Here is a 6,845-nt window from a genome sequence, read left to right as displayed (position 1 = left end):
AACCTCTTCTGTTCTTGATTTTTTTTTAATTTATTTTTTGTTTGTTTTGTTTTGGCATTTGAAACAAGTGGCAAGCAAGAAATAATTCCACGAAAACAATTAGTTTTTTAATTTTGAGATCTGAAGAGAAAATTAATGCACATTGAATATCTAGCATTGGAAACGTCAATAGTTTGATATGTTTGGTGGAGTGAAAGGCAAGAGCCTGGGCGTTCACACCTGTTATTACCACGCGATTGCGTGGTCTTATACACATTAGACCGAATAGACAATATGCTAAGTAGGCATTGGACCAAATGGGTATTGGACCAACTGTCAATTGGACCAAGTTGGTGCTGGACCAAATGCATCATTGGACGAAGTGGCTTTTGGCTATTGGATGAAATGGCTATGATTGAACACAGTATCTATTGAACGAAGTGGCATTTAGGCCCGGGCATTTAGGTGAAGTAGCTCTTAGACGGTGGCTTTTGGACGAAGTGGCTCTTGACTACTGGCAATTGAAAAAAAAAATTATTGAACGAAGTGGCATTTAGATGAAGTATCTTTCAGACGAAGTGGCTATTGGACAAAATGGCTCTTAGACAAAGTGGCTTTTAAACGATGTGAATCTTAGACGAAGTATAGCTTTTGGACAAAGTGATTCTAAAAAGTGGCTATTCGACGAAATTCCCAAAATTGCTTTCAGACGGTCAGTGGCTCTTAGACTAACTATCTATGACACGAAATCTCTATTGAACCATGGACCTACATTGAACGAAATGATATTGGAATAAACAGCATTAGACGCATTAGCGTACCTACGGGGGGCACGGGGCAGACTGCCCCTCCCCCCCCCCCCTGACTCACAACCCATGCAAGGGCCTGCTCCTTTTAACTTAAAGACCTTTTTTTTGCTTGTCAATTTTTTTTTCTGGTACGAAATCCTTTATTTGTGGTTGAAGATCTTTTTTTTCTTGCTTTTCAATTTTTTTGGCGGACGAATTGTCCCCCCCCCCCCCTCCTTGGAAAATCCTAGGTACGCCACTGATTAGACGACATGGTCGTTGCACGAAATGGCACAGGACGTAGTGGGTAGACCATGTAAACGAACTCGAGATTGCATTTGCAACGTATTTTTTTTTAATGCAATGAATGTGTACAGATAACTGAGCGAATAATCTCAGAAGTTTACCAAAATGAAATGTGCCTTAACATAGTTATGGCACATTTTGGCAACTGCAATTTTTTTTGTAATTTTATGCTGTAACACCTAAACCCCCACCCTCTTGGCCTTTTATGTGGGTATACCCCATCATCTTTACTGCTTCATCTATTTTTTCAATTATCTCCTTCCACTTCACCGCTAGGGAGCTCATTATCATGGCAAAACAAGTCCCTGTAAGGTTTTCATTTTTTTAGGGGGGGGAGTGTTGGAGCAACATTTTCGGAAATTCAATTATCAAGAAAAAAAATTCCCAGGGTCAATGTATGTTAAATAGCGTGGATCGAAATCTGTCTCTTCGAAAATTAAACAATAAGCAAGCTAAAGTGAAGAGAAACTTCCAAAAACCTCATTTGTAGGGTTTAATTAAATTATCCAAGGAGAAAACGTTTTCATGACCCCCATAATCCCTTTCTATCCACTTCTTTATCTGTTCCCATTACTCGATCCTTTTTTTTTCTTTCTCCTTTTTCCATTCCACTCTTAATTCCTTTTCTGGAATGCAGATCCTGATTCCATATATTTGTAATCAGAGGCATTTATATAGCTAGAAATATTCTATTCCGAAGAGCGTTGTTATTATTAATACCCCGACTTTAGCTCGAGCAACCCTCAGCGTTCATGCATGCAAGGAATTGATCCTGCCAGGTACCCATTCACCTCATCTGGGTTGAGTGCAGCACAATTTTAAAGCTTCTTTTTATTTCTTTACTATATACTTTTCCTATACCGTAAGTGAACATGGGCATGCAATTTGTAATGTGTGATGCACTGTTAAACGATTATTAGTATTATTATTTTTGTTTATCGCTCCCACTTTTCTTTTCCTCTCTTACTACCCTCCCCCTCTCTCTCCTCTCTCTTTTTTTCTCTCTCTACCTTGTTTTATCACTTCTTTTCCCTGATTATCTCTCTCTTTTTAAAATTACTTAATACTAAATAAAACCTCCACTAACAAAGACAACAAAACCCACGAACAAAATATATTCATTTTCCATCATTGCTTTCCAGAGATGTATTTATTAAATAAGATAACAATACCATGTACATATATATTTACATATGTACATTATGTTGTCCATTGGCAAAGCAATCTAGTACAGAACAGACAGGGCTGGGCCTTTTTAGCATAAAAATTTCTACTATCATAACTTTTCTATCTTATTTAAAGATATATTTAAAGGAGACATCCGAAGAATCCAAAGTATTTTATAATGCCTTTTTGTGGTCATCATTGTAAAGGGGAAGTATTACTAATCAGATATATAACTTCACTTTTCAAAATAGTCATTAGAGTTTGCAGAAATCAGCTCTCAAAAATGATTTATTTTCATGCCATATTTCTGCCTTCCATCGGTCCTCTTGCGAGCTCCAGCTGAGTGACGTCACACAATGAGCGTGAGCAGCTGAGCTGACAGCAGCCCATTGAAGACGATCTTTCCAATCAGCGTTTTTTGCTCTTAGAATTGTTTATTCCTCACAAGATTGGTCTTGTTATATAGATAAAAGTTTGAATTTACTGAACAGTGAAATAAAGTGCACATTTAACGTATTTTGGTAACCGATATTTAGCTTAGAAAAAATGATTTTTTTTTCAAGAAATATATTTGAATAAACAAAGCATATTTTCACTTAGAAATCACACTTGCGACAAATTGATATTATAATCAATATAAAGCATAGACATTCTTCGTCACGACTGAAAAAAAAATTATGAAATTTCATTACGTAACAAAGTCAGGAACCACAAAATAACATGGCAATATCCATCGCGAAATGATTGAAATTGCAGTTGAATTGCCGAAACATGATTAGCCCACAGCGGCGAGCGGACTTTGTTTCATATATCTTAAAAGCATACTATGTAGGGAATGGTCTGTGGCCAAACGTGTTGGCCATCGTTTTGTCGTGTGCGAGGACCCTGGTTCAAAACTCGGATAAACCTGGATATTTTTTTTTTTATTCCTTCTCGTCCCTACCCAGCTTTTTTTTCTTGTGAAATCCCATTCAGACCTGTATTTATCAAATCTTATTTAATTGCTGCTTTTGATTTTCAAGTTCTTGATTAGATTCTACTCTTATTTGGGATGGGAGGGGTACAGGATGAGTTAAAAGTCAAGTCCACATCAACTAAAAATTATTTGAATAGAGTAATTTCCCTTGCTGTTTTTACTCAAAACAGTCACAAAACAATGATATGCAAATTAGTGTTGTCACTCACATCACATTCATTTCTAATTTTTTTGTGGCATTTTGTTTTTTAATTCTTTGCAGATTTGAGTATAGGAATTTCTTCATCCGAACACAATAGGTTACATTTACGGAACTGTAACTCTAAATGTTATTTGGAGGAATTAAAATCCCTCTGAAAATTTTTCAGAAAATAAATAGAAAATTAAATATCAAATCTACATGTCATGTAAATATATCAAACAACAAAATACAAAAGAACTTAGTGCGTGTGACATAACGGTTAGTGTAATTTGCACATCGACACAGATGAGCATATCATCGTTCTATAAATTAGGCAAAATTTCTCAATGTTAGAGTAGTTATTATATAAATTTGAATCAAAGTTTTTATGAAATTTCCTGCAATATCTTATTTTTCTTTAAATTCAAATGAATTTTTGATTGTGTGGACTTCTCCTTTACTCTTAATGTAGGGAATGCATAGCAATATTTATCCGGAAACAAAATTGTCTTAAAATATGCAAATCTGTAATTGGGCACATGTTCACTTTTCTTTCATCCAGGCCACTTCCTCACACCCACCAGGCTTACAGTCTTAGAACAAAAAAAAATGATGAACCATCACACAACAGCACACAACATTCAGTGCTTCATAATAAATATTTCACTTCTGTTCATACATGTACATGCAATAAATATTGTGGAAAACAAATAAAAGGCGTACCCATATTCAAATACCGTTTAAAAGGACAAATATATTATACCTTTCGAGAAAAATCAGCACGTTAGATATCTGATAACAAAACACAAATATGGGGCACTGCAAGAAACTTATGTTCCATTGCAAATCAAGCGTAAGTCTTAAATTCAAATTCAAGCGTAATAAGGTCGAGTTGCAATAGCAGTTCAACTACATGTACATGTTTGTCTTTAATCAAAGGACTTACCCTTGATTTGGGACGTGTGATTGATTAGAAAATTTCTTGCAAAATGCCCTAATAACATTAAAATTGTTTTTTTCGTTTTAAGTTGTGTGTTCTTATTTTCGACAAGCTGTATTCCTGTCCAAGTCAATTTTTTTAGTTCTCTCCAGAACTGTGCTCAAAATCGTTTCCAAGATCGATAAAGATAAATTTTCTGTTGCATCATTATCAGTCAAAAACTTGCATCGTAGCTCCTGGACAGAGTGAAGAAAAAAATGGCTATATCCAAATCAGTAAGAGGACATGACGGAATCTCCCAGATTGAAGTAGCGAGCAGAGACCAGAAGTCACCAGAGTCAGCAAGTGTGCAGATCTGTGTGTAGAAGAGAGAAAAAATAAAGAAATAATTTAAATAATCAAATCAAAGTATGAATTTCATTATCTTGATGATTGACGACGTGCGGTGGCATGTAATTCCCGGTCAACAATAATAGTAGGTTTAGACACCTGAAAAATTCCACTCAGAACACTGGTGCTCTACCTCAACGCTCAAGTGATGTTTGTGTAGGCCCCACTCTACTTACCGCTTAGCGGTAGTGAATCACTTGAGGTACGGTACTCTGTGTCATTACAAAGAGTGCATTTATCTTCATTGTTTTATGTTGAAGGCACTACGCATTCATATGTAGAAGCACTCTAATCAGAAAGAAACACCAGACTCTAGTTTTGGCCAGGAATCAGCATGATCAGGGTAACCACTGCTGAAAATTTGTCTTGCTTCATGACATCGGCATTATGGTGATATAATTCTGTGTATCTGGATGTATACGATACAGGGCCCTCCTGAGCATAAACGCATTGGGTACTAGACCTGTGTATAATAAAAACTTAAACATTTGGCCTTATCGTGAAAACATTCGGCCTTATCGTGAAATTTGGTGTTTGTGCGCTCGTTGTGTACAAAGTCAATGGGAGTGGATCACCGCCGTTGACGAAATAAATGGCAGTGAATGGACTGGTGACAAAAACTACGATAATGCCAAACATTCCTCTGAAACAGCATATTTTCAGCCATGGTCCATGCCAGTGCTCCTAAATAATTTAATCGCCTGAGTCCTGACCAGTTTATTTAGAAATCTGACTGACATGACTGAAGTCTTTGTGAAGAAAAATCTGCTGGAATTGTGCAAAAACATTATTTCTAAAATAAAGACTTTTTAATTTTAATAGTAGTCATGCCAAAATGCATGATTCTAAAATTATATCAGATCTGTATCTGTCATCTGACCTGAATGCATCGTCAGAACAAGTACAGACTACAGTTTCCAAACATGCTTACCTTGACTTTTGACTGGATCAAACAGCGTAACCTGCATCGGCAGCAAGTGAATGGGACCGTACAGCTTGGAATCAGAGCAACACAACGAAGACTGTCGAGTGGACAAAATCGGTCTTTCCAGTTCATAATTCAATAAAAATGGACAAAGTAACACAGTTCTGGTTCTCTTATAGTCTGAAGATGTCGAAATCGGATATCACAACACATGAAGAAAACGGTAAATTCGAAGAAAAATAGAGACCTGAAGGTGTATCAGTGTATTATGCACAGAGAGATAGTGTGTAGTCGATTATGTGACGTCATTATTCTCGACTGTTTTCGATCGCGTGAATGTCTGCCTGGGGGCGGCTGGGGGGCTGAGAAGGGTCTCTATTAATTTCATTTCTTGCATTTCCACAACATCTGTAAGACTTTTTAGTGACATATTTGTGTATAAAAAGACAAGACCTTTCCATTCATATATAATTTGTCTATAATCATCACTTTCGTGAATTTTCTTTGTGTGTATCCTTTAATTCAATCGTTAAATCTGTTTGACTGTGGAGCAATGTTACCATGGTAGCCTTATCAAGTTACCTTAATAGTAACTTTTATATAACAGACCCAAGATACAGTATTAAAATACATTTATCATAATAATAATAATCCACTTTTATATAGCGCTTAATCCATCGGAACGACGTGTCTAAGCGCTTTACAGATATATTATTTCCCTGGTCATCGGATTCAATCAGCCATTCCTGTACACAATGTGTGCACATCCTCCACTCCCTGGGGAGTATTCCAGTCAGTCGCCTGTGAGGCGCACACAGTATTGGGCAATTGCTTTCACCCGAGACATATTGTGCACAATAATATTACTGATCATCTACAATGTATAATTATAATAAATATTCAATAATGAGTATTACAGTATACCAAAGAACTACTGCGATGCCTCATAGCATCCAAATACGGAGGATATATTGTGATAAGAAAGATATGGCTCTACCTCAAGTGATGTTAAATTTATTTCAAATTGAATCTTAAAAAAATTCTGGAAAATAATGGCCAAATTCCAAAGGGTAATGTGCATTCATTGGGGGATTTTAAGTTTGAAGTTGGAAGTGCAATTCTCATTGCCATCCCAGGCTAAAACATCTAATGTGATCTTTAAAAGATGCCTTAAACTCATCACTGTAGCTCAA

General features: G+C 36.3%; 1 long non-coding RNA gene across 1 annotated transcript; it reads right to left on the bottom strand.

The window, feature by feature from the left end:
- Window positions 1-4,037: 4,037 nt before the first annotated feature.
- Window positions 4,038-5,704, bottom strand: LOC121424741. Its single transcript, XR_005971424.1, has 2 exons — window positions 5,659-5,704; window positions 4,038-4,692 (listed from the first exon to the last, which is right to left on the bottom strand). It is a non-coding gene; the product is annotated as an uncharacterized LOC121424741 (long non-coding RNA).
- Window positions 5,705-6,845: the final 1,141 nt, after the last annotated feature.

Source organism: Lytechinus variegatus, chromosome 12 (genome assembly GCF_018143015.1).
Source record: "Lytechinus variegatus isolate NC3 chromosome 12, Lvar_3.0, whole genome shotgun sequence".
NCBI classification, from domain to species: Eukaryota; Metazoa; Echinodermata; class Echinoidea; order Temnopleuroida; family Toxopneustidae; genus Lytechinus; species Lytechinus variegatus.
Note: the sequence above shows the minus strand (reverse complement) of the source record. Positions and strands in the feature narration are given on the sequence as shown.